This window comes from Molossus molossus, unplaced genomic scaffold, assembly GCF_014108415.1.
Source record: "Molossus molossus isolate mMolMol1 unplaced genomic scaffold, mMolMol1.p scaffold_m16_p_5, whole genome shotgun sequence".
In the NCBI taxonomy this organism is placed as follows: Eukaryota; Metazoa; Chordata; class Mammalia; order Chiroptera; family Molossidae; genus Molossus; species Molossus molossus.
The window spans coordinates 86,739,306-86,767,295 of NW_023425388.1; the positions used below are offsets into that span (position 1 = coordinate 86,739,306).

Sequence of the window (27,990 nt, forward strand, 5' to 3'; positions counted from 1 at the left end):
TCAAGAATCAAATCTACAAACACAATGAGCAAGCGGAACATAAACAGACTCATAGATACAGACAACTTTTTGTTGGCTGCCAGATGGGAGGGGGGTTAGGTGAAAAGAATGAAGGGATTAAGAAGTTCAAATTGGTTGTTAGACGGAAGAACATCAAAGGGAAGCGGGGAGGTGGAGTGGGAAGAGAGAAACCAAAGAACATATATGCATATATGCATAACCAATAGACACAGACAATAGTGCGGGGAAGGGAGGAGAGGGGGTGAGAGTTGGGAGGAGGGGGTCAAGTGAGGGAAAAAGAAGGGACATCTGTAATACATTCAACAATAATGTTAAGTTTAAAAGGGGGGGGAGCATTAGAAGAGAAAACCACTTATTAAAAAAAAAAAAATCCACCCTGGCCGGTTTGGCTCAGCGGTTAGAGCGTCGGCCTGCGGTCCGGAGATACCCGGGTTCGGTTCCCGCTAAGGGCATGTACCTCGGTTGCAGTTTGTCCCCGGCCCTGGTTGGTCGTGCGGGTGGCAGCCACTCAATGTGTCCCTTTCACATCGATGTTTCTCTCTCTCTCTCTCTCCTGCTCTATCTGAACAAAGAATGAAAAAGTGTCCTCGGGTGAGGATAAAAAAAAAAAAAAAATCCACAACCATGGGGAAGGGAGAGAATCTCATTTCCAAAGTTACCACATTATTAGTTTCAAAATCCATTTTTCATTAAAAAATATATATCACAAGATATACCAAGAAACAGGAAAGTATCATTCATTTAAAGAAACAAAAATTATCACTGAAAAAGATCTGATAGCAGATCTACTGAAGTGTCTTTAAAACAGCCATCTTAAAAATGCTCAAAGAACTAAAGGAAGATCTACAGAAAGTCAAGAAAATGATATATAAACAAAATGGAAATATCAACAAAGAGGTAGAGGAACACCTAAAAAAAATCCAAAAAGAAATTTTAGATCTAAAAGGACAGTAATTAAAATAAAAATCCAAAGTAATTTAAAAGCAGATTTGAATAGGCAGTAGAAAGAATCAGCAAAGTTGGAAGGCTGCCTTAATGACTGTCATCCCAATTTTACAGAAAACCAACTAAGGAATCGAGGTTATATTACCCTTGATAAGCAATAGCTATACCACAGGAATAAAGCATAATAACCCAGAGCCAGTAGCCATCAAAAATGTACCACCAAAAGAGAAAAATCACTTGGCAAACATAAAAATCAGACATTTGAAATGATCAGGTCTGAGGAACAAAAAGAAAAAAGACAGAAGAAAATTAGCAGAGCCTAGGGGACCATTGAGACACCATCAAACTGACCAACATACATTCTGTGGGATTGCCAAATGAAAGAGAAACAGAAAAAATATCTGAAGAAATAATGGCTAAAAACTTCCCAAAAATTGGACACATGAATATTAACAACCAAGAACTTTAAAGAATTCCAAGCAAGATTAACTCAAAGAAACCCATATCAATGAGATACATTAATATTAAACTTTCTAATAATAAAAAGAGAATCTTGAAAGCAGCAAAAGTGATTTGTCACATATAAGAGATCCTACATAAGACAATAAAAAACTTTTTCATTAGCTATTTCAGAGGTCAGAAGGCTGTGGGCTGATACATTGAAAATTCTAAAGGAAAAAATACTATCAACAAAAATCCTATATTCAGCAAAACTGTCATTCAAGAGGAAGACATTAAGACATTCCCCAACAAACAAAAGCTGGTGGAGTTTGTTACCATTGGGACTACACTGCAAGAGATACTCAAGGGAGTCCTGTAAGGCAAAATAAAAAGACACTACACAGGCCTGGCCAGTGAGGCTCAGGGGTTGAGCACTGACCTATGCACAAGAGGTCCCCAGTTCAATTCCTGGTCAGAGCACATGCCCAGGTTGCTGGCTCGGTCCCCAGTAAGGGGCGTGCAGGAGGCAACCAATCTATGTCTTCCTCATCATCATCAATGTTTCTCTCTCACTCTCACTCTCCTTTCCTCTCTGAAATCAATAAAAAATATATTAAAAAAAAAAAAAACCCACAAGATAACTAGATGCCACAGTTAAAAAAAAAAAACACGCCACACGCAGCTGGTGTGGCTCAGTGCTTGAGCATCAACCCATGCATGAAGAGGTGGGCAGTTCGTTTCCCATGCAGGGCACATGCCCAGGTTCTAGGTCAATTCCCAGTGGGGAAAATGCAGAAGGCGGCCAATCAATGTTCTCTCTCATTGATGTTTCTATCTATATCTCTAAAAATATCAAAAAGAAAAAAAATTTTAAAACTAAAGACCTCGATAAATGTAAATACATGGGCAATTACAAAAGTTCTCATCACCACTTAGGTTTGTAACTCCACTATTTATTTTCTATATGATTTAACAGACCAATACATTTTCTTAAAAAAATAATTAGTCTAAAATCTAATATTACTGCAACATTAGTTTATAACTCTAAATTGTATTTTCTACATAGCTTAAAGAGAAATGCATTTAAAATAATTACTAATTTATGCTTTTTAAGCATAAAACACATCATGATGCAGTTTTCTGACATCAGGAACTGAAAGAGTTGGAAGTGGGACTGTAAAAAAAACAGAAATTTCTCATGTTATTCAGTTTAAGCAGGCAGAGATTCAAATTAGAATGCTATAACTTTATTTCTTTAGTTTTATTCATTGATATTTATTGCAAAACAAAATATTGCTTTTGTCTGCTGATTTATTCTCTCTGCTTGATAGGAATTTCTTTTTTTTTTTTAATTTTCTTGGCAATTTTTATTAATTTATTTTTGTTACAGATGTTTCTTCTTTTTCACCCCTAAACACCCTCCTCCCCACCCTGCCACCCACCCTACCCCAGCTTTGTTGTCTATGTTCATTGGTTATGCATATGTGCATGTAAGTTCTTTGGTTCATCTCATCCCTCCCTCCAACTCCTCTCTTCTAAATTTTGTCAGTCTGATCCATACTCCTTTCTATGTCTCTGGGTCTATTTTGTTCTTCAGCTTCTTTTTTTTTTTTAATCTTTATTGTTGGATGTAAAATGTATTACAGATGTTCCACATTTTTCCCCCATTGACCCCCTCCTCCCCACTCCCGCCCCCTCCTGCCTTTTCCCACACTATTGTCTGTGTCCATTGGTTATGCATATAAATTCTTTGGTTTATTTCCTCCCACCCCCCCAACGCCTTTCCCTTTGAGGTGTGTCAGTCTAGCAATGAATTTGTACTTCTTAATCCCTTCACCTTTTTCACCCATTCTCCCAACCCCTCTCCCAACTGGCAACCAACAAAATGTTCTCTGTATCTATGAGAATGTTTCTGTTCTTCCTGTTCATTTTGTTTGTAGATTCCATTGTTGATAGATATGTATTCATTGCCATTTTGTTTGTTCATACATTTTATCATTTTCTTCAAAAAGACCCTTCATCATTTCATATAATAACGGTTTGGTAGTGATGAACTCCTTTAACTTTTTCTTGTCTGGGAAAGTCTTTATATGGCCATCGATTCTAAATGACAGCTTTACAGGATAGAGTAATCTTGGTTGTAGGTTCTTGCTTTTCATCACTCTGAATATTTCTTGCCACACCCTTCTGGCCTGCAAAGTTTCTGTTGAGAAATCAGCTGACAGACTTATGGGAACTCCCTTGTAGGTAACTAGCTGCCTTTCTCTTTCTGCTTTTAAGATTCTCTCTTTGTCTTGAACCTTTTGCATTTTGATGATGATGTGTCTTGGTATGGGCCTCTTGGGGTTCATCTTGTTTGGGACTGTCTGTGCTTCCTGGACTTGCATGTCTGTTTCCTTCACCAAGTTAGGGAAGTTTTCTGCCATTATTGTTACAAACAGGTTTTCGATTTCTTGGTCTCTCTCTTCTCCTTCTGGCACCCCCAAGATGCGAATGTTGGCACGCTAGAAGTTGTCCCAGAGGCTCCTTACACTATCCTCATTTTTTTGTGTTTTTTTTTTCTTTTTGCTCTTCTGATTGGGCATTTTTTGCTTCCTTATATTCCAAATCAATGGTTTGCTCCTTGGATTTACGTACTCTATTATTGAAGCTGTGTAAATTATTCTTTATTTCAGTTAATGCCTCCTTCAATTCTAACTGTGTATCCATGATTTCTAACTGGTCCTTTTTTATGCTCTTGAGGCCCTCCCTAAGTTCACTGAGGTTCTCACTAAGTTCATCGAGCATCCTGATAAGCAGTATTTTGAACTCAGTATCTGTTAGGTTGCTTATCTCCATTTCGCTTAGTTCTTTTCTTGGGGTTTTGTTCTATTCTTTCATTTGGGACCCGTTTCTTTGTCTCCTCATTTTGGCTGCCTCCCTGTGTTTGTTTCTGTGTATTACTTAATGAGAGGTATGGGGCTCGCTGAGACCAGATGCTGCTTATTTGAAAGAATTTAGGAAACACCTGAAGCAGGATCCAAGACAGGCCAATCCTATGGTTAAGCAAGTGGCAACGGCTTGGGTGGGCTTGAAAGTTGGGTGGGACGGGGCGGGGCCTCAGGGAGTCACCAGGGCAGGGCTACCAGTGTGAGCCAGGTTGCTGGAGTCCCAGATATGGCTTCTGTCTGCCGCCCCCGGGAAGGGCTCACCAAAGGAACCAAGGCCTCTGAGAGCACGTTTGTCCCAGAGAAAGCCCCCTCTCCAGCCCTCGCTTCAGTGCCAAACAGCTCAGTTCTTCCCTGTATGTCTCTGGCGCCCCTGGAGCTGCCGCCCCTCCAAGCTTAGAGGGAGAGAGTCCGATAAGTCCATGCGTGAGCCCTTTAGGGAGATGCCTGGAGCTCCAGCTGCTTCAGCTTCCCTGAGCCTCAGTTCCCTCTGGTTTTTCCAGCCAGAAGTTATGGGGACTTCTCTTCCTGGCACTGGAACCCTGAGCGGGGCACCTGGTGTGGGACGGGGACCCCTCAGTCCTCAGGAAGGACCTTCCCAGCCGCGGGTGCCTCCTGGTTTTTATGTGCCCCACGTGGGTGTGGGACCAGCCCGTCGCGCCGCCTCCGCCCCTCGCGCCTCCGCCCCTCGCGTCTCCGCCCCTCTGCCCCTCCTACCAGTCTGGATGTGGCTGCTGCTTTAATTTCTTAGTTATAGGACTTCCATTCAGCTTGATTTCAGGCAGTTTTGAATGATAGTTGTTCTGTAGTTTAGTTGTAACTTTGATGTGGTTGTGGGAGGACGCGATACCACGTTTACCTACGCCGCCGTCTTGACCAGAAGTCCCCATCAGCTTCTTTTGTTCATTATATTCCAAATAAGTGGGATCATGTGGTATTTGTCTTTCTCTGATTGGCTGATTTCGCTTAGGATAATACTCTCCAGATCCCTGCATGTCATCTCAAAGAATAAAAGATCTCTCTTTCTTACAGCTGCATAGTGTTCCATTTGTATATGTACCACAGCTTTTTTATCCACTCATCTATTAATGAACACGGGCTGTTTCCAGATCTCAGCAATTATAAATAGTGCTGCTCTGAACACAGGAATACATATATTCTTTCTGATTGGTGTTTCAGGTTTCTTAAGATATATTCCTAGAAATGAGATCACAGGGTAAATGGCAGTTCGATTTTTAATTTTTTGAGGAAACACCATATTGTTTTCCCTAGTGGCTGTACCAGTCTGAATTCCCACCAGCAGTGTGCTAGAGTCCCCTTTCCCCAAACCCTCACCAGCACTTGTTGTTTGATGATTTGTTGATGGCAGCCATTCTGACAGGTGTGAGGTGATACCTCATAGTCATTTTAATTTGCAGCTCTCTGATGATTAGTGCGGTTGAGCATTTTTTCATATGTCTCTTAACCATTTGTATTTTCTGTTTGGAGAGGTGTCTATTTAGGTCCTCTGCCCATTTTTTAATTGGACTCTTTGTCTTACTTTTGTTGAGTTGTATAAGTACTCTATATATTTTGGAAATTAAGCCCTTATCTGATGTATCGTTAGCAATTACACCCTCCTATATAGTGAGTTCCCTTTCTATTAGATGCTTGTTTCTTTTGCTGTGCAGAAGCTTTTGAGTTTGATGTAGTTCCGTGTATTAATTATTCCTTTCTTTCTCTCACCTTCAGCATTCTATCAGTAAAAATTCTGCTACATGTGATATCTGAAATTTTGTTGCCTACATTTTCTTCTAGGATTTTTATGGATTCATGAGTCACATTTAAGTCTTTTATCCATTTTGAGTTTATTCTTGTGTATGGTTAAGTTGGTGGTCTAGCTTAATTTTTTTGCATGTAGCTGTTCAGTTTTCCCAACACCATTTATTAAAGAGGCTGGCTTTACTCCATTGTATGCTCTTGCCACCTTTGTCAAGTTTTAATTGAGCATAATAATGTCTTTGGTCAATTTCTGGGTTCTATGTTCTGTGCCATTGATCTACATGTCTGTTCTTGTGCCAGTACCAGGCTGTTTTGATTACAATGGCTTTGTAGTGTAACCTGATATCCAGTATCGTGATCCTTCCTACTTTGTTCTTCTTTTCAAGATTGCTGTGGCTATTCAGGTTCTTTTTTGGTTTCATATAAATTTTTTAAGTATTTTTTTTACTTCTGTGAAATATGTTATTGGTATTTTAATGGGGATTCATTGAATTAATAGATTACTTTGGATAATATGGGCATTTTAATGATGTTAATTCTTCCAATTCAGGAACAAGGTATATGCTTCCACTATTGATATGATCATAAGTTTTTATCTTTCATTTTGTTTCTGTGGTGTATCATAGTTACTGATTAGCGAATATTGTACCAGCCTTGCATCCCTGGGATGAATCCCCCTTGGTCTTGGTGAATTATTTTTTTCATGTATTGCTGGATCTTATTTGCTAACATTTTGTTCAGGATTTTGGCATCCATGTTCATCAGGGATACTGCCCTGTAGTTTTCTTTCTTTGTAGTATCTTTATCTGGTTTTGGAATTAGAATTATGCTAGCTTCATAAAACAAGTTTGCAAGTCTTCCTTCTTGGATCTTTTGGAATAGTTTGAGGAGAATGGGTGTTAATTCTTCTTTGAATGTTCTGTAAAACTCCTCCATGAAGCCATCCGGACCCGGGCTTTTGCTTGCTGGGAGATTCTTAATTATATATTCAATTTCCTTAGTTGTTATTGGTCTTTTCAAGTTTTCTAACTCTTCCCGGTTCAGTTTCGAAGACTGTGTTTCTAGAAATGTGTCCATTTCACCTAGATTGTCCAATATGTTGGCGTATAATTGTTCACAGTATTTGTTAACGATCCTTTGTGTTTCTGTGGTGTTAGTTGTTACTTCTCCCCTTTCATTTCTGATTTTGTTTATTTGGGTCCGCTCTCCTTATTTCTTGGTGAGTCTAGATAAGGGTCCATCAATCTTGTTTATCTTTTCAAAGAACCAGCTCTTTGATTCATTAACCTTTTTAATTGTGTGGGTTTTTGTTTGTTTGTTTGTTTGTTTTTTAGTCTCTATGTCATTTATTTCTTCTCTGATCTTTACTATTTCGTTCCTTTTACTTGTTCTGGGTTTTTATCTTTGTTTACTTTCTAGTTCTTTAAGTTGTGAGGTTAGATAGTCAATTAGAAATTTTTCTTGTTTCTTGAGGTAGGCCTGTAGTGTTATGAACTTCCCTGTCAGGACTGCTTTTGCTGTGTCCCATAGAATTTGTGTTATTGTGTGTTTATTTTCATTGGTTTCCAGGAAGTTTTTAATTTCTTCCCTGATCTCCTTAGTAACCCATTTATTTTTTAATAACATGCTATTTAGCCTCAATGTGTTTGAATGTTTTTGCATGTTTTTGTTTTAATTGATTTCTAATTTCATGCCATTGTGATCTGAAAAATGCTTCATATAATTTCCACCTTCTTGAACTTGTAGAGACTTAGTTTGTGTCCTAATATGTGGTCTATCTTTGAGAATGTCCCATGTGCACTTGAGAAAAATGTGAATTGTGCAGTTTGGGGGTGTAATTCCCTGTAGATATCTATTAAATCCATTTGATTTAGTGCATCATTTGGAGTCTCTGTTTGTTTTCAACCTATGTGAGTCTTTTGTTGTAAGGTGTATCTCAACATATATATGAGTCATGCTTTCTTATCCAATCAGCTATTCTGTATATTTGATCAAAGCATTCAATCCATTTCATTTAAGGTTTTTACTGATATGTATTTATTTATTGCCATTTTTGTTTAGTGTGGTTATCTTTTTCTTCCTATTTCTTCTAAGTAAAGCAGTTCTTTTAACATTTCTTGCAGTGATAATATATTCCCTTAACCTTTATTTGTATGGGAAACTCTTTATTTCACCTTCTATTTTGAATGATAGCCTTGCTAGATAGAGTAGACTTGGATTCAGATCCTTGTTTTCATTACCTTGATTACTTCGTGCCATTCCCTTCTGGCCTGTAGTGTTTCTATTCAGAAATCAGCTGAATGCCTTATAGGGGTTCCTTTGTAGATAACCTGTTGCTTATCTCTTGCTGCCTTTAGGATTCTCTCTTTGTGTTTCCTTGAACTTGAATGCCTTTTTTGTTCATCAAATTAGGGAAGTTTACTGTCACTATTTCTTCAAATATATTCTCTAACCCTTGCTCATTTTCTTCTTCTTCTGGAATTCCTATATGCGAATATTGTTACATTTCATGTTGTCCCTCAGTTCTCTTAAGCTGTCTTCCTGTTGTTTAATTGTTTGTTTGTTTTTCTTTTTGGTTTACTGATTGGGTGATTTTTTTTTACCCTGTCTTCTAATTCACTGATCCGGTCCTTGGCTTCCTCTACTCTGCTAGTTATTCCATCCACTGTGTTCTTTATTTCTGCTATATCATTCTTCATTTCCAACTGGCTGATTTTTCAGTATTTCTATATCTTTACTCATGCTGTTGAGCTCTTCACTCATGCTATTGAGCTTCCTCATTATCATCACTCTAAATTCTACCTCTGTTAACTTGCTTAACTGTACTTCTTTGGTCAAGTTCTCTTGTTCCATCATTTGGGATTTGTTTGTTTCACCAATTTGGCTGTCTCAGTGGGTTTTGGAGCCTGACAAATTTTCCCTGTGGGTGTTGGTGTTCTGTTGGTTGTGGTTCCCTCTACTGGGTTTCGATGAGTATGGGAGGACCCACGTTGAACCCCACTGTCAAGTCTTACGTTCCTGGGTATATTTGCAAACCCAGGAAAGGTTCAGTTATCCTCAGGCTTTTTGCCTGGAGGCAATTAGTCTATGTTATTTGATGATTCTTGGGTTGTAGTCTTCACCTGAATCATAGTGCTATAACTTTAGAATGTTAAATGTAATTCCCATGGTAACACACACAAAAAAATAGCTATGCAAAAGAAAATGAAAAGAGAATTTAAGCATTTCACTACAAAAAAAAGTCAAACAAAAGACAGTAATGTAGAAAAGGTGGGACAAAACAGCTCTAAGACAAAAAAGTAACAATGACAGAAATAAGTCACTCCTTATCAAAAATTACTTTAAATGTGAGAATTAAACTCTCAAGTCAAAGACAGAGTAAAAGAATGAATAAGAGAACATGATCCAACTATATGCTGTCTATACAAAACTGACATTCCATCCAAAGAAACAAATAGGTTGAGCCCTGGCCACTTTGGCTCGGTAGTTAGAACATTGGCCCACAGACCAGAGAGTCCTAGGTTCAGTTCCCGCTAAGGGCACGTACCTCAGTTGCAGTTTGTCCCCGGCCCAAGTTGGGGTCACATGGGTGGCAACCAATCGATGTGTCTCTCTCAAATCGATGTTTCTCTCTCTCTCTCTTTCCCCCTCTCTCTTCTCCAGCTCTATCTGAAGATAAATGCAAAAATGTCCTCGGGTGAAGATTGAAAAAAGAAACAAATAGGTTGAAAGTAAAAGGATGGAAAAAAATATTTCAAGCATATATTGCCAAAAGGGAGCAAGGTTATATTAACATCAAACAAAACAGACTTCTAATCAAAAAAATCTATGAGAGCCCTAACTGGTTTGGCTCAGTGGTTGGAGCACTGGCCTGCAGACCAAAGATTCCCAGGTTCTGTTCCCACTAGGGGCACATACCAAAAACAAAAAATAAATAAATAAAAATGTGAAGTTAAAAAAAAAAAGTCTATAAGAGATCAAGCACAGTGTATATTAATACAAGGTATAATACAGCTAAAATATAACCATGGTAAGTATTTACATGTCTTGTACCTGTGGCAACAAAGAGGTAAGAACCAAATATTGATTGAAGATCTACTTTGTGCCAGATCCCCTTTTTATATAAAAAGACTAGTGAGAAATATCCATCCATTGTCTCAATAAACTTACATAAAACACATACTATATGCCAGGTATGTGCAGTGTTTCAAGTGAAACTGAATAAATAAAAGGGTATAATCTAAGTAAAAATAAATATTTAACAAATCTTATAAGACTATCAAAAAATCTTAAGCAAAAAATTGACAGAACAGACAACAGAGATCGTTCTACAATTATAGTTGAAGATTTCAATACACTACTCTCTTTTTTTTTTTTTAATCTTTATTGTTGAATGTAGAATGTATTACAGATGTTCCACATTTTTTCCCCCATTGACTCCCTCCTCCCCACTCCCGCCTCCCTCCCACCTTTTCCCACACTATTCTCCGTGTCCATTGGTTATGCATATAAGTTCTTTGGTTTATTTCTTCCCACCCCGCCAGCCCCTTTCCCTTTGAGGTTTGTCAGTTTAGCAACCAATTTGTACTTCTTAATCTCTTCACTTTTTTCACCCATTCCCCCAACCCCCCTCCCAACTGGCAACCAACAAAATGTTCTCTGTATCTATGAGAATGTTTCTGTTCTATCTGTTCATTTTGTTTGTAGATTCCATTGTTGATAGATATGTATTCACTGCCATTTTGTTTGTTTATATATTTTATCTTTTTCTTCAAAAAGACCCTTCATCATTTCATTTAATAACGATTTGGTAGTGGTGAACTCCTTTAACTTTTTCTTGTCTGGGAAAGTCTTTATATGGCCATCGATTCTAAATGACACCTTTGCAGGATAGAGTAATCTTGGTTGTAGGTTCTTGCTTTCCATCACTCTGAATATTTCTTGCCACTCCCCTCTGGCCTGCAAAGTTTCTTTTGAGAAATCAGCTGACAGCCTTATGGGAACTCCCTTGTAGGTAACTAGCTGCCTTTCTCTTGCTGCTTTTAAGATTCTCTCTTTGTCTTGAACCTTTTGCATTTGATGATGATGTGTCTTGGTGTGGGCCTCTTGGGGTTCATCTTGTTTGGGACTGTCTGTGCTTCCTGGAATTGTATGTCTGTTTCCATCACCAAGTTAGGGAAGTTTTCTGCCATTATTGTTTCAAACAGGTTTTCGATTTCTTGTTCTCTCTCTTCTCCTTCTGGCACCCCCAAGATGCGAATGTTGGCATGCTTGAGGTTGTCCCAGAGGCTCCTTACACTATCCTCGTTTTTTTGTATTCTTTTTTCTTTTTGTTGTTCTGATTGGGCATTTTTTGCTTCCTTATATTCCAAATCGATGGTTTGCTCCTTGGATTTACGTACTCTATTATTGAAGCTGTGTAAATTATTCTTTATTTAAGTTAAAGCCTCCTTCGTTTCTAACTGTTCATTGATCATTTCTGACTGGTCCTTTTTTATGCTCTTGAGGCCCTCACTGAGTTCATTGAGCATCCTTATACGCAGTATTTTGAACTCAGCATCTGTTTAGGTTGCTTATCTCCATTTCGCTTAGTTCTTTTCTTGGGGTTTTTCTGTACTTTCTTTTGGGACCTGTTTCTTTGTCTCCTCATTTTGGCTGCCTCCCTGTATTTGTTTCTGTGTATTATTTAATGAGAGGTATGGGGCTAGCTGAGACCAGATGCTGCTCGTTTGAAAAAATTTAGGAAAACCTGAAGCAGGATCCAAGTCAAGCCAATCCTATGGTTAAGCAAGTGCCAACAGCTTGGGTGGGCCTGAAAGTTGGGTGGGGCAGGGCCGGGCCTCAGGGCGTCACCAGGGCGGGGCTACCAGTGTGAGCCAGGTTGCTGGAGTCCCAGATATGGCATAACAAAGCCCTCTGAGAGCACGTTTGTCCCAGAGAAAGCCCCCTCTCCAGCCCTCGCTCCTGTGCTAAACAGCTCAGTTCTTCCCTGTATGTCTCTGGTGCCCCTAGAGCTGCCTCCCCTCCAAGCTTAGAGGGAGAGAGTCTGATAAGTCTGTGCTCGGGCCCTTTAAGGAGCTGCCTGGGGCTCCAGCCGCATCAGCCTCCCTGAGCCTCAGTTCCTGCTGGTTTTTCCAGCCAGAAGTTATGGGGACTTCTCTTCCTGGCACTGGAACCCTGAGCAGGGCACCTGGTGTGGGACGGGGACCCTTCAGTCCTCAGGAAGGACCTTCCCAGCCGAGGTGTCCTCCTTATTTTTATCCGCCACACGTGGGTGTGGGACCAGCCCGTCGCGCCGCCCCTCCTACCAGTCTCAAATGTAGCTTCTTTAATTCCGTAGTTGTAGGACTTCCATTCAGCTTGATTTCAGGTGGTTTTGAATGGTGGTTGTTCTGTAGTTTTGTTGTAACTTGGATGTGGTTGTGGGAGTACACGACACGGCGTTTACCTATGCCGCCATCTTGACCAGAAGTCCAATACACTACTCTCAATAATAGATAAAGTAGCAAGAGAAGTAAGAAATAATACATAATCATCTAACAAAATAATATTACTGTACACTAAAATTGAAAAATAATATTTAAATTTAAAAAAAGGAATGAGAAGATGAGAAAAGGATAAACCCACTAGATATAATAGACATATACTGAATACTCTACCCAACAACAGAATACACATTCTCCAGTGCACATAGGGCATTATCCAGGATAGACTATATTATAGGCAACAAATTAAGTGTCAATAGATTTAGAAAGACAGACACTGAACAAAGCTTTTTCTCTGACCACACAAGATAAAACTAGTAATCAATAACAAAATGGACACTAAAAAACTCATCAAGTCATCAAACAACAAGTGTTGGCAAAGGTGTGGAGAAAGGGGGACTCTAGTACACTGCTGGTGGGAATGCAGACTGGTACAGGCACTGTGTAAAACACTATGGTGTTACCTCAAAAAGTTAAAAATTGAACTGCCATTTGACCCAGTGATCCCACTTCTAGGAATATACCCTAAGAAGTCTGAAACACCAATCAGAAAGAATATATGTACCCCTATGTTCATAGCAGCACTATTTACAATAGTGAAGATCTGGAAACAACCCAAGCGTCCATCAGTAGATGAGTGGATTAAAAAGCTGTGGTACATGTACACAATGGAATACTATGCAGCTGTAAGAAAGGAAGATCTCTTATCCTATGAGATGGCATGGAAGGACCTGGAGAGTATTATGCTAAGCGAAACAAGCCAAGCAGAGAAAGACAAATATCATATGATCTCACTTATTTGTGGAATATAATGAACTAAACAAACTGCTGAACAAAATTAACCCAGAGACATAGAGGTGGGGTACAGAATGACAAGCCTCAGAGGAGGGGGGGGTTTGTGGGGGAAGAGATAAACCACAGAACTTACATGCATATATACATGACCAATGAACATAGACAACAAAGCTGGGCATGGGGCAGGGTGGAAGGGGAAGAGGATGTCAATGGGGGAAAAATGAGAAACATCTGTAACAAAAACAAATTAATAAATAAAAAAATTTTAAAAACTCATGAAGAACACATTCCTTTTTTTATTTTTGTATTTGTTAAAGAGAGAGGGAAAGAAGGGGGGGGGCACTGATTTGTTGTTCCACTCATTTATACATTCATTGGTTGATTCTTGTATCTGCCCTGACTAGGAATTGAACCCACAACCTTGGTATATGAGGAAAACACTCTAACCAACTGAGCTACCTGGCCATGGCTGAACACCACATTCTTAAACAAGCAATGAATCAAAGAAGAAATCACAAGGGAAATTAGAAAATACCTAGAGGTAAATGAAAACAAAAGCACAAAGTACAAAAATTTATGGGACACACAAATGCAGTACAGAGGGTAACTTGTAGCTAAAAATGCTTACTTTAAAAAAAAAATCTCAAATCAGTAACCTAAGTTTACAGTTTAAGGAATATTTTTTTCATGTTTAACAATCTTTCATTCAAATGTAAAAGTTCAGTACAAGCCTTTTGCAGGGCTTGGGACTTATTCTTTTAAAAATAAGAATGGAGCCCTGGCCGGTATTGCTCAGCGGTTAGAGCGTCCGCCTGCAGTCCGGAGAGACCCGGGGTTAGGTTCCCGCTAAGGGCATGTACCTCGGTTGCAGTTTGTCCCCGGCCCTGGTTGGTCGTGTGGGTGGCAGCCACTCGATGTGTCCCTTTCACATCGATGTTTCCCTCTCTCTCTCTCTTCCTCTCTCTCCCTCCCACTCTATCTGTAGAAAAAATGGAAAAATGTCCTCGGGTGAGGATAAAAAAAATAATAATAATAAAAATAAGAATGGAGGAATGCAACAAAATGATCTTTCCACTTTTTCTTCAGAAACTTTCAAGGAAAGGATAGATCATAGGGCCATAAAAGATCCATTTAGTCATATCCGCTTTCTCCCCCTACTAATAGTCTTATACCCATTCCATAATCTTAAATCACATTCCTGAATGAAGATTACAGTTCAGCTTTACTTACATAATCATTTAAAAGTACTTAGCAATTAGAATAACAACAAACTAAGGCCAAAGCTAACAGAAAGAAGGATATTATAAAGGTTAGACAAGCGAAAATGAATTACAGAATAGTAAAGCAATGTAGAAAATTAATGAAACCAGAACAGATCCAACAAACTTGACAAACCTTTCGATATATGGACTAAAAAGAAGAAGAGGAGGAAATGAAAATTACTAAAATCAGAAATGAAAGTGGGGATGTTACTAATGATTCTACAGCAGATTAAAAAATTATAATTGAGTAGTATGAAAACGGTATGTCAACAAATTAAATAATCTGAATGAAATGAACAAATTCCTAGAAGCCCAAAACCTACCCAGATTTTTCACGAAAAACCAGAAAATCTGAATAGTAAGGAGATTGAATCAATAGTCTGAAAGAAAAAAGAAAAGCCCTGGACCTAATGGTTTTGTTGCTGAATTCTAACAAACATTTGATAAAGAACTAACACCAATCCTTCTCAATGTTAAAAAAAATAATGGAAGCAAAGGGAACAATGTCTAACTCATTCTATCAGACCAACATTACCCTCATACCAAAGCCAGACAGATGCCACAAGAGAAAAATAAAATAGAGAGCTTCCGGTCAATGTGGTGGCAGCATAGGTAAATGGGGAATTCGCATCCTCCCACAACCACATCAAAATTACAGCTAAACTGCAGAACAACCATCATTGACAACAGCCTGAAATCTAGCTGAATTGGAAGTCTTACAACTAATGACAAAGAAGAAGCCACCCTGAGTCTGGTAGAAGGGGCAGAGATGCAGAGATGCAGAGTGGGCTGGTCCCACATGCACATGTGGCGGATAAATATCAGGAGACTATCTCAGCCGTGGAAGTTCTCATTGAGAAGCAAAGTGTCCCAGCCCCATACCAGGTTCCCCAGCCCAGGGTTCCAGTGCCAAAAAGAAAAGTCCCCATAACTTCTGGCTATAGAAACCAGCGGGGATTGTGGCTGAGTGAGATGGAGGGTGTCTGGAATTCCAGGCAATTCCTCTTAAAGGACCCAGGCAGGGACTTACTGAGACTCACTCCCTCTGATCTCCAGTGCTGAGACAGCATGCAAAAAGCACTAGGGACATACTGGGAGAAGCTGAATTGTCTGGTAGGGGTGAGGGCTGGAGGGACAGCTTTCCCCCAAACAAGAAGTGCTGGCAGAGGCCATTGTTCCTTTTCTGGGCCCTCCCCACACAGAGCTGAGCTGGCAGTCGTCGTATCTCAGTCCCTATTAACACGGCTAAATCTGTTCACCATGCCCTGGTGAGTCCCTGAAACCCTGTTCCACCCATCTTGCAGGCCTATCCAAGCTGTTTCCAGTGAGTTTTCCATATGGCCTGTCTTGGCTCATGCATCAGACTCGTCTAAAATCTCTCAAACAAGCAACATCTGGCCTCAGAATGCCCTGTACCTCTCACTAAGTGGCCCCAGGCCTGGCACTAGCAACAACTGGACGTGATGCACAGCCTGGCCTCTCCTGGACACCTCCAAGCCCAGCAGCAGTAGCAGCCATCTGCAGATCACTTTGTAGCTTAAGCCAGAAAGCGCCAGACAGAAGACAGGCTGTGGCTGACCCTGGCCTGCACTTCCCAAGAGGCCTCCGAGCCAGTGTACCAGGTGGACAACTTCAGACCACATTGAAGCACCACCCAACCACCTCCATAAGCCACAAACTCAAGAGGCGGATTCAGCAAACACCAGAGTCCCGATGAAGTAAGTCCTGCTCCATGGGGTGGGCCATTGCACAGCTGATCATCCAAGGTGGTCGCAGCCAGTCCTTGCACCTGATCTGTCAGCCTGGAGGTAAATCCCTCCCATTGATGTACCAAAAACAATCAAGGCTCAAGTACAACAGGAGGGTGTAAACAGCCTACACAGAGTTGGGGGGAGCACCTAAAGTACCCAGGTTGGGTGAAAGGGGAGGCTTTGCCACTGGACCCTACAGGACATATACTACCTTAGGCTACTCTGTTAAGCCCAGGATACATAGCAGCCCTACTTAACATATAGAAACACAGGGAGGCTGCCAAAATGAGGAGACAAAGAAACATGTCCCAAATGAAAAAACAGAACAAAATTCCAGGAAAAGTACTAAACAAAATGGAAACAAACAATCTACTAGATGCAGAATTCAAAACACTAGTTACAAGGATGTTCGATAAACTTACGAGAAGAGTAGATGAACTTAAAGAGAACTACAACATCATAAAAGAAGACATGGAGCCCTAGCCAGTTTGGCTTGGCTGGTGGAAGCATCATCCTATATACTGAAAGATTGTGGGTTTGATTCCTAGTCAGGACACATGCCTAAGTTTCAGGTTCGATCACTGGTTGGGGCACCTACAGAAGGCAACCAATTGATGTTCTCATTAACATTAATGTTTCTCTCTCTCTATCTATCCCTGCTCCCTCCCTTCCCTTTGCTCAAAAACCAATAAGCATATACTCTGGTGAGAATTCTTTTTTTAAAAAGCCTTGGCCAGTTTGGCTCAGCAGTTACAGCATCGACCCGGGGTCTAGAGAGACCCGGGTTAGGTTCCGGATGGGGTTGTGTGGGAGGCAGCCACTCAAGGTGTCCCTTTCACGTTGATGATTCTTTCTCTCTCTCTCTCTCTCTCTCTCTCTCTCTCCCCCCCTGCTCCCTCCCTCCCTCCTTCCCACTCTATCTGAATAAAAATGGAAAAATGTCCTTGAGTGAGGATAAAAAAATATTTTAAATAAAAAAAAGAGGACATTGAAACCATAAAAAAGAACCATTCAGAAATTAAGGCTACACTAACTGAAATAAAGAGTAATTTAAAGGTAATCAACAGTGGAATAGATGAAGCCAGGAATCAGATCAGTGCTTTACAATGTAAGGAAGCAAATAACAATCAGAAGAACAAAAATAAAAACAAATCCAAAAAAAATGAGTATAGCCCAGCACCAAGATGTTGCTGGTTCGATTCCTGGTCAGAGCACATGCCCAGGTTGTGGGCCCGATCTCCAGTGGGGGGCATGCAGGAGGTGGCCAATCAATGTTCTCTCTCATTGATGTTTCTATCTCTCTCTCTCCTTTCCTCTCCCTCTAAAACCAATAAAGAAAAAAGAAAAATAAATTTTTTAAGTGACAAATTGAATACAGAAACAGACATACACAGAGGGTAGACAATGTGAAGATACACAGGAGAACATGTAAACATGGAGGACTGCAGTGATGCATCTAAAAGCCAAGCAATGTCTGAAAGAAGATAGGAGAGACATGAAGCAATCCTTCCCTAATGTCTTCAGAGGAAGCCAGGAAACCATGGCCCTGCAGACACTTGTGATTCACATGAAATGCAAATAGATTAAACAATCAAACCAAAAAGCAGAGATTGCCAGAATAGATGAAAAATCTATTTCTCATCTATTGCTATGTTCTAAATATTGGTTTCACCCCCACAAATTCTATGTTAAAATCCTGCCCCACCCCAAAGTGATGACATTCAGAATGGGGCCTTTGTGAGATGATAAGGTCATGAGCCCTCATGAATGGGGTTAATGCTCTTAGATAAGAGGCTCCAGAGAGACCCCTCTACCTTATGAGGAAAGACACAGAGAAAAGATGGTCATCTATAAACTAGGAAGCCCTCAGCAGACACTGAATCTGTCAGCACCATGATCCTAGATTTCCCAGTCTCCAGATTATAAAAAATAAATATTTGTTGTTTTTAAGCTGCCCAGTCCATGGCACCTTGTTATAGCATCCCAAATAGGCTAAAACAAAATCCATCTACATGCTCTCTACAAGAGACACACTTGGGATTCAAAGAAATGCATAGGTTCAGAATTTTTAAAATGGAAAACCATATACTAGAGAAACAGCAATCCTAAAACAGGTGAAGTGGCTATATTAATATCACACAAAATAGGCTTTAGAACCCTGACCAGGTAGCTCAGTTGGTTAGAATCAGGGCACATACAATAAGAAACCAATTAATGCATAAATAAGTGGAACAACAAAATCAATGTTTTTTCTATCTATCTATCCTATCTACCTTTCTCTCTCATTCTAAAAATCAATAAATAATTTTTTAAATAGGCTCTGGAGTAAAAAATGCTAGTAGAGACAATAAGGGACAGTTCACTGGTAAAAGGCTTACTTCATCAGGAAGATATACCAATAATAAATAAACATACACCTAATAACATGACCACAAAATACATTAAGCAAAAACTGACAAAACAGAGAGAAGAAAATGATAATTCAACAATAACAATTCAATGCTTTAAAACCCTAGACTCATAATGGATAAAACCATTAGACAGAAAATCAGCAAGAATACAGAACACCTGAAAAATACTATCAACCAACTCAACCTAACAGACATGTATTTATCTCCACCAAAGCAACAGAACACACATTATTCAAATTCATAAAACATCTCCAAGAAACACCATACACTAGGCCAAAAAGTTCACCTCAATATATTTATAAGAAGTGAAATTATACAAAAGGTTCTCAGATGACAATGGAATTCATTTTAAAATTAACAACAGAAAAATAAGTCATGGAGATGTAATGTGCAACATGGTAACTATAGTTAATACTATATGGCAACTGGTACAGCCACTATGGAAAACAATTGGTGTTTCCTCAAATAATTAAAAATGGAACTGTCATTTGACCCAGTGATCCCACTTCTAGGAATATATCCTAAGAAGACTGAAACACCAATCAGAAAGAATATATGCATCTCTATGTTCACAGCAGCGCTTTTTACAATAGCTAACTAAGATCTGTAAACAGCCCAGGTGTCTCTCAGTAGATAAGTGAATGAAAAACCTGAATTACATTTACACAGTGGAATACTGTGCAGATGTAAGAAAGAAAGATCTCTTGCCCAGCCAGTGTGGCTCAGTGGATTGAGCATCGACCCATGGACTAAGAGGTCCCGGTTCAATTCCTGGTCAGGGAACATGCCTGGGTTGCAGGCTCAATCCCCAGTAGGAGGCATGTAGGAGGCAGCCGATAGATGTTTCTTTCTCACATCAAGATTTCTATCTCTCTGTCCCTTCCTTTCTTTCTAAAAAATCAATGAGAATATATTAAAGAAAAAGAAAGAAAGATTTCTTACCCTTTGAAATGACATGGAGGGACCTGGAGAGTATAATGCTACGTGAAATAAGCCAGTCAGAGAAAGATAAAAATCAAATGATCTCACTTATTTGTGGAATATAATGAACAAAAGAGGCTGATAAATAAAATAGATTCAGAGACATGGAAGTAGGGAACAGACTGACAAACCTCAGAGGGAATGGGGGGTGAGAGGCGGAAAGAAAACCAAAGAACTTATATGCATATATATATAACCAATGGACACAGACAACAGTGCAGTGAAAGTGGCAGGGGGTGGGGATCGATGGGTGAAAAAGAAGGGATATCCGTAATACTTTCAACAATAAAGATTAAAAAGCTGAATACTGTTCACACAGAAATTTATATTAAGAAAATAAATTGTCTAACAAAAAAATTATATACTGTATATTTGAAAGTTGCTAAGAAAGTAAATCTAAAAGTTCTTATCACCAAAAAGAATATGTAACTAAAGTGGAGATGGATATTAACTAGACTGTGCCCAAAACAAGCAGAACAAAGAAAATAAGATAATGAAACAGAATATAGAAAACCAATACAGAAAGTTGATGAAACCAAAAGTTGGTTCTTTGAAAAAAATCAACAAAATTAACAAATCTTTAGATAGACTGAACATAGAAAAGACTCAAATTACTGTAATCAGGAATGAAGGAGGGGTCATCATGAATAATATTACAGCAATTAAAAGGATTATAAGGGAATACTATGAAAAAAATATGACATAAAATTAGATAACATATAAAATGCACAAATTCCTAGAGACACACGCTACCAAAACTGATTCATAAAATTAGAAAAACTGAATACAGCTATAACGAGCAAACTTTGATTTGTAATTTGAAAACTTCACACACACTCAAAGGTTGGTGACCAGATAGATGGTTTCACTGGTGAATCTACCCAACATTTTTTTTTTTTAACTGAATTCATCTTTAAAAAAGGATTAATACCAATTCTTCAAAAACTTTCAGAAAGCAGAGAGAACATTTTCCAACTCGTTCTATAGGTCAATATTAGCTTGATACCAAACAATGTAAGAAAACTGTAGATGAATTTCCCTTCTGAATACAAATATAAAACATCCTCAACAAAATCTTACTTAACTGAATTCAGCAAAATATAAAAGGGATCATAAATCAGATTCAAGTGGGATTTATACCAGGAATGCAAAGTCAGTTTAAGATCTAAAAATTAGTTTATGTAATAATTATTTTAATAAAAGATACAAATCACATTATATAAATGCAGAAAAGCCATTTAACAAAATCTAGCACACATTCATGTTAAAAAACCTCCAACAAATTAGGAAAAGTTAACTTTCTCAACATGAAAAAAGGCATGTCTTAGTCTGTTTGGGTTGCTATAACAAAATAACATAGACTCGGTGACTTATAAACAACAAGCATTTATTTCTCACTGTCTGGAGGCTGGGAAGTCCAAGATCAGGGTGCCAGTCAACATGTCAGGTCCTAGTGAAGGCCCTCTTCTGGGTTGCAGACAGCCAACTTCTCAGTGTCCTCACATGGGACTAGGAAACTCTGTGGAGTCTCTTTTATAAGAGCACTAATCCAATTCATAACAGCACCACCCCATGCTTTAAACACCTCCCCAAGAGCCCCACCTCCAAAAACCATCACACACACCACATGGGGGATTAAGATCTCAACATATGAATTTTAGGGAGCCACAACAAAGCAGGGCATCTATAAAAAAAACCCATTGCTATTCCATGTAGTCATGCTTCTGGTTCCATTTTGTTTGTCAGTTTATTTTCTTCATGAGATTCCACATGTGAGTGAGATCATATAGTATTTATCTTTCTCTGACGGGCTTATTTCACTTAGCAAAATGCTCTCCAGGTCCATCCATGCTGTTGCAAACAGTAAGACTTCTTTCCTTTTTAGTATTCCATTGTATATATGTACCACAGCTTTTTTATCCACTCATCTGCTGATGGGCACTTGGGCTATTTCCAGATCTTGGCTATTGTAAATAATGCTGCTATGAACATAGGAATGCATATATTCTTTCTAATTGGTGTTTGGAATTCTTAGGATATGTTCCCAGAAGTGGGATCACTGGGTCAAAAGGTAGTTCCATTTTTAATTTTTTGAGGAAAATCCATATTGTTTTCCACAGTGGCTGCATCAGTCTGCATTCCCACCAGCAGTGCACAAGGGTTCCCTTTCTCTACATCCTTGCCAGTACTTGTTGCTTATTGATTTATAGGTAGTAGCCATTCTGGCAGGTATGAGGTGATACCTCATTGTAGTTTTTATTTTGCATCTTTCTGATATTTAGTATCCTTGAGCATTTTTTCATATGTCTATTGGCTCTCTGTATGTCCACTTTGGAGAAGTGTCTATTCAGGTCCTTCACCCATTTTTCAATTGTATTGTTTATCTTTCTGGGTTAAGTTGTACAAGTTCTTTATATATTTTGGATATTAACTCCCAATGTATCATTGGCGAATATATTTTCCCATATAGTGGATTCTCGTTTCATTTTGTCAATTATTTTTTTTGCTGTGCAGAAGCGTTGTAGCTTGATGTAGTCCCACTTGTTTATCTTTTCCAGAGTTTTCCTTGCCCTCGGAGACATATCAGCAAAAATATTGCTGCAAGAGATGTCTGAGATTTTACTGCCTATCTTTTCTTCTTGAATACATGTAACAGACTGGCCAGTGCCCAAGGGGAGCAGGGTGGGGCTGCCTGGATAAAGAAGGTGAAGAAAATAGCTAAAGAACATATATGCATAACCCATGGAAACAGACAATAATTTGGCAAAGGCCAAGGAAGGGGTAGGGTGGAGGTGGGCAAGAGGGGGTAGGGAGATTCCTGCAATAATATCAACATTTAAAAATTTTTTAATCCCTGGCCAGTTTGGTTCAGCAGTTATAGCATCGGCCTTTGGGCCGAATGGTCATGGCTTTGATTTCCAGTCAAGGGCACATACCTAGGTTGCATGTTCAATCCTCAGACCTGGTCAGGGTCATGGGGGAGGCAATCAATCAATGTTTCTCTCCCCTGCTCCCTTCCACTCCCTCTAAAAAGCAATGAAAAAATATCCTCAGGTGAGGATTAACAACAACAACAACAAAATTTTAATAAGTAAAAAAAATACTGAAAAAAAAAATATGGCTAACTTCATACTTAATAGTGAAAGACTGATGAGTCTGAGAGTGGGAACAAAACAAAGATGTCCATTCTCACAACTTCTATTTCACATTGTACTAGATGTTTTAGCCAGAACAATTAAGCAAGGTAAAAAAAAAAAATGAAAGGCATCCAGTAGGAAAGGAAGAATTAAAACTGTCTTTATTTGCAAATGACATAACCTTATATAAACAAAATTCCAAGGAATCTTACTAAAAATTCTAAAACTAGTACGACTTAAACAAGATGGCAGCATATAAGGTCAACATTCATAAATCAACTGAATTGCTATACACTAGCACTAAACATTCTGAAAATAAAATTAAGACAGTTCCATTCACAACAGCACCAAAAAGAAGAAAATACTTGGGAATAAATTTAACACAAAAAAAGTCTAAGATACACTGCAAAACACTGTTGAAAGAAATTAGAAGACCAACATAGGGTGGAAAGATACCTCATGTTCATGAATCAGAAGACTTAATATTGCTAAGATGGCAATACTCCTAGTCTACAGATTCAAACATCCTCTAGCAAATCTTTGTTGCCTTTTTTTGTTAAATTGACAACCTTATTCCAAAATTGAAGTGAAAATGCAAGGAACCCAGAATAACCAAAACAATCTTGAAAAATATAACAAAGTTGGAAGACTTCTGATTTCAAAACTTACTACAAAGTTGCAATAATCAACACACAGTGGCACTAGCGTATGGAAAGACATATAGAACAATGGAATAGAACTGCATATTCAGAAATAAACCCTGATATTTACAGTCATTTTATTTTTGACAACAGTACCAAGAAAGTTGGTACCTTTTCAACAAAGGTGCTGGGATAACTGCATAATCACAAATGAAAATAAAAATTTAAGTTCCTATCTCATATAATACCCAAAAATTAACAAAATGGATAAAAGAACTAAATCTAAGAGCTAGAACTATAAAATTCTTAGAAGAAAACACAAGAGTAAATTGTCATGACCTCAGATTAGGCAACAGTTTCTTAGATATGACAACAAAAGCACAGTAAAAAAAAGAAATATAGATAAATGGGACTTCATCAAAATGAAAAACGTTTATGCTTCAAAGAACATCATCAGGAAAGTGAAAAGCTGAATAGGAGAAAGTATTTGCAAATCATATATCTAATAAAGATTGGTATCCAGAATATACAAATGACTCTTATAACTCAACAACAAAAAGAAAAACAACACACTTTAAGAATAGGCAAAGGATAAAAAGAAAAAAAATTAAACGGGAAAGAATTTTAAAAAACAATTTATTAAAAATAAAATAAAATGAGCAAAGACATTTCTCCAAAGATATAAAATGACCAACAAGCACATAAAAAGACTTAATGTCTTTAGAAAATGCATATTAAAACCACAACAAGATACTATTTCAAACCCACTAGGATATCAATGAAAGGAAAAGAGGGAAGGAAGGAGGAAAAATAAGTATAGTAAGAAAGTGGAAAAATCAGAAAGCTTATACACTGCCAGTGGGAATATAAAATGGTAGAATTGTTTTGGAAAACAATTCAACAATTTAATTCCAATCCTAGAATTCCAATCCCAAGAGAAATGAAAACACGAGTCTACACAAAAACCTGTATAGGAATATTTTTGTCAACATTATTCACAATAGACAAAAAGTTGAAATAACCCAAATGTCCATTAACTGGTAAATAGATAAACAACAAATATCCATGCAATAGAATCTTATTCAGCAATAAAAAGAAACAAAGTACTAATATATGCTACAACATGGTTAAACTTCAAAACATGCTTAGTGAAATAAGTCAGATACAAAAGAGCATATTGTATGATTTCATGCATAAGAAATATCCAAAAAAGGCAAATCTACAGACAGAAAATAGATTGGTGGTTACCTTGGGCTACAGGTGAGAATGGATAGTTTTGGGGGGAGGGGGAGCTGAAAAGATTCTAAAATTAGATTGTGGGAATGATCACAGAACTCTATAAATGTACTAAAATTGTTATAGACTTTAAATGAGTACATTTTAAAATATGTAAATCAAATTGCGATAAAACTGTTCATTTTTTGCCCTGGCCAGTGTGGCTCAGTGGGTTGAGCATCCTCTCATACACCAAAAAGTCTCAGGTTCAATTACAGGTCATGGCACACACCTAGGTGTCGGGTTCCATCCCCGGCCCTAGATGGACGTGTTAGGAAGACAACCATTTAATGTTCTTTTCTCACATCAATGTTTCTCTCTCTCACACACACTTCCACTCTCTCTCTCTCTCTCAAATCAATGAAAAGAATATCCTCAGGTGAGGATTTTTAAAAAATTTTAATTTTTAAAAAGACATTGAAAGGTATTACAATCTTCAAAATTGAGATCAAACACAATAGATAGGATTAGAAGTTTTAAAGTCATGCAAGTCATGCAAATATAAAGGGATTTTTTTCCCTCTCCAGATATATTTTTATTGCTTTTACTTCCCTGCACAGTAGCAACTTATAAAATGTTTCACATAGCCTACCAGAACTCAATAATATATGACTAAAACAAAAAAATTAAGTCTACTAATATTAAAAGAGGTTTTCCAAGAATATACTAACAATATTCCTCCACATTATACTTAATTAGAAGACCTAATTTTCCTCATCTGTGAAATAAGGCCAATACTATTTATTTCTCACAAACTTGTGAAAATTAAATGAGATAATGTAGGCTTAACCAAATTCCTGGCATGTAATAATAAACACTCAATAGATGTTAGCTGCCATAATTATAAATAGAGAGTATTCAGATCCAGCCGGAGAATGGATCTGTACTCCATTATTCATAAGTCAAGACGAATAATTAGTGGAGTAGAAAGAATAGTGACTTGATAAGAATATTGTATTACCAGAGAAGTAAGTAAGTCCATGAGTACAAATTCTATAAGCTCGTTGGTGTTGAAAATGAGATCAACAGAGGAAAAAAAATTCCTGGAGAATAAGCAAGCCAAACTAGTTCTTGTCTAAAAAAAGTTAAGAATAAAAGCTCCATAACCTTCAGTAAAGGTAGAGAAAAACTAGTTTAAAGTAGAGAGAGGGCCCTGGCCGGTCTTGCTCAGTGGTTAGAGCGTTGGCCCACGGACCAGAGAGTCCCAGGTTCAGTTCCCACTAAGGGCACGTACCTCGGTTGCAGTTTGTCCCCAGACCTGGTAGGGGTTGTGTGGGTGGTTGAGGCTGTGTGGGTGGCAGCCAGTCAATGTGTCTCTCTCACATTGATGTTTCTCTCTCTCTCTTCCTCCCTCTCTCCCTCCCACTCTATCTGAATCTGAAGATAAATGGAATAATGTCCTCGAGTGAGGATAACAAAAATAAAAAAATAAAGTACAGAAAGGTACACCCTCCTAAATTTATGCCACCAGGATTTGGTCAGGTACTCTCTACCATAATTAGAGATTATTCTTTCAAAATTCCTCTTTAAATATGCAAGCACCGCCCTGGCCAGTTTGGCTCAGCAGTCAGAGCATCAGCCTGTGGACCAAAGGGTTGAGGGTTCGTGCCCAGTCAAGGGCATGTACCTAGGTTGCAGGTTTGCTCTCCAGTCTGCATTGGGGTCAGGAGAGAGGCAACCAATCAATGTCTCTCTCTCACATCGATGTTTCTCTCTCTCCTTCGCCTCTCTCTCTCTCCCTCCCTCTCTTTCTTCCACTCTATCTAGAAAATCAATAGAAAAATATCCTTAGGTGAGGATTAACAACAACAAAAATTAAATATGCAAGCACATTTCCTCACAGATACAATACAGAAGCATCATATGAGCATTTTAACTTTGTGAAACTGAACTAATGTAATATAGCTACAAATTGTGAAATAATACAAAGCCTCCAAATTTAAAAAATTTGTCAGTAATCACATTTGTATTATTCCAAAACTGCCTAGTTGAGTAAACTATAAAAATGCTTACACTATTGCCTAGTGGTTGAATCACTTTGACCAATTAAAAGAACCATATACCCTCCTTTGTTAGAACCATCAAAAACACTGATATTTCTGTTTTAAAAACATGGTGATCTTGGTCACTGCTGTGCTTTTAGTTCAATATCTACTGCTATTAAATTTTTAAATATTTTTTTACCCTCTAATAATGTCATTGAATGAACATCATAGTGCTAATGCAGATAATATGTGTGAAAATCGATAGCTTTGGAACATAAGCTAGACATGGTAAATGGTATAAGAAAAGAGAAACAATTGCCACTTATGCTGGGCTGATAATTTAGGAAAGAACAAACTGAAAAATATTACAGATAATGCCAGAAAATTAAAAGGCAATATTAAAGAAATAACAGATTGATATCCTCAAAGATCCTGTTCCCACCACTTAAAAAGTACACTTATGGGAAAATGAGACTTGAACGATATAAATTTTGAAGTATGCAAAGTTTTTAGGCTATCTCTCCCATAAAATAAAACAACCTTGTTCATGATAGCTCTCAGAAAATGTTGACTATTTTCATTTAAAAAGGATTCCTCAACTTCTAGTATTCCATCTCTCAAGTCAAATATGACTTTTGACATGATCATAATAATCTTTGAAGAAACCAAGTCTATAAATTGAGTTCATGGTTACTCTGAGGCTCAAAGCAAAATCATTGCATATTCACCATGACAATTTATCCCTTATATGGTAGAGGGTCAGGTGGTATATAAACTTCTCTGGAGTCACCAATATGTTTTTATATTTCCTATAGACAGGGGAGAATAAGTAGTAGCTTATAGAGTACTCTGACATAAATTCAAGAACTCCAATTAGTCTTCTAATTTGTGTGATCTCCCAACAATTGTAAATTTTACCTTGCTATTATCATTTTGTTATTCATTTGCTATTCCAAAAAAGAAAATCCAATATTCTTTTGTAAAATAACAACTTTCTAATCATTTACTGATGTCCAACCCTGAAATGTTCTAAGTTCCTTCTGATAATAATGGCAATCTGAATCCTCCATATATTTAATTCCAGTATATCTGTATTTCATTAATACTATGACTATAGGACCACAGTTGTTAAATGGAGCCTCTTTTTCACTGCAGAGTACAAATGATAAACC

At 38.1% G+C, this 27,990-nt stretch overlaps 1 protein-coding gene across 4 annotated transcripts in view; it reads right to left on the minus strand.

Annotated features, from left to right (window-relative positions):
* SENP7 (SUMO specific peptidase 7) overlaps positions 1-27,990 on the minus strand; it is a 180,411-nt gene that overhangs the window by 112,051 nt on the left and 40,370 nt on the right. The gene's annotated exons all lie outside the window — the stretch shown is intronic.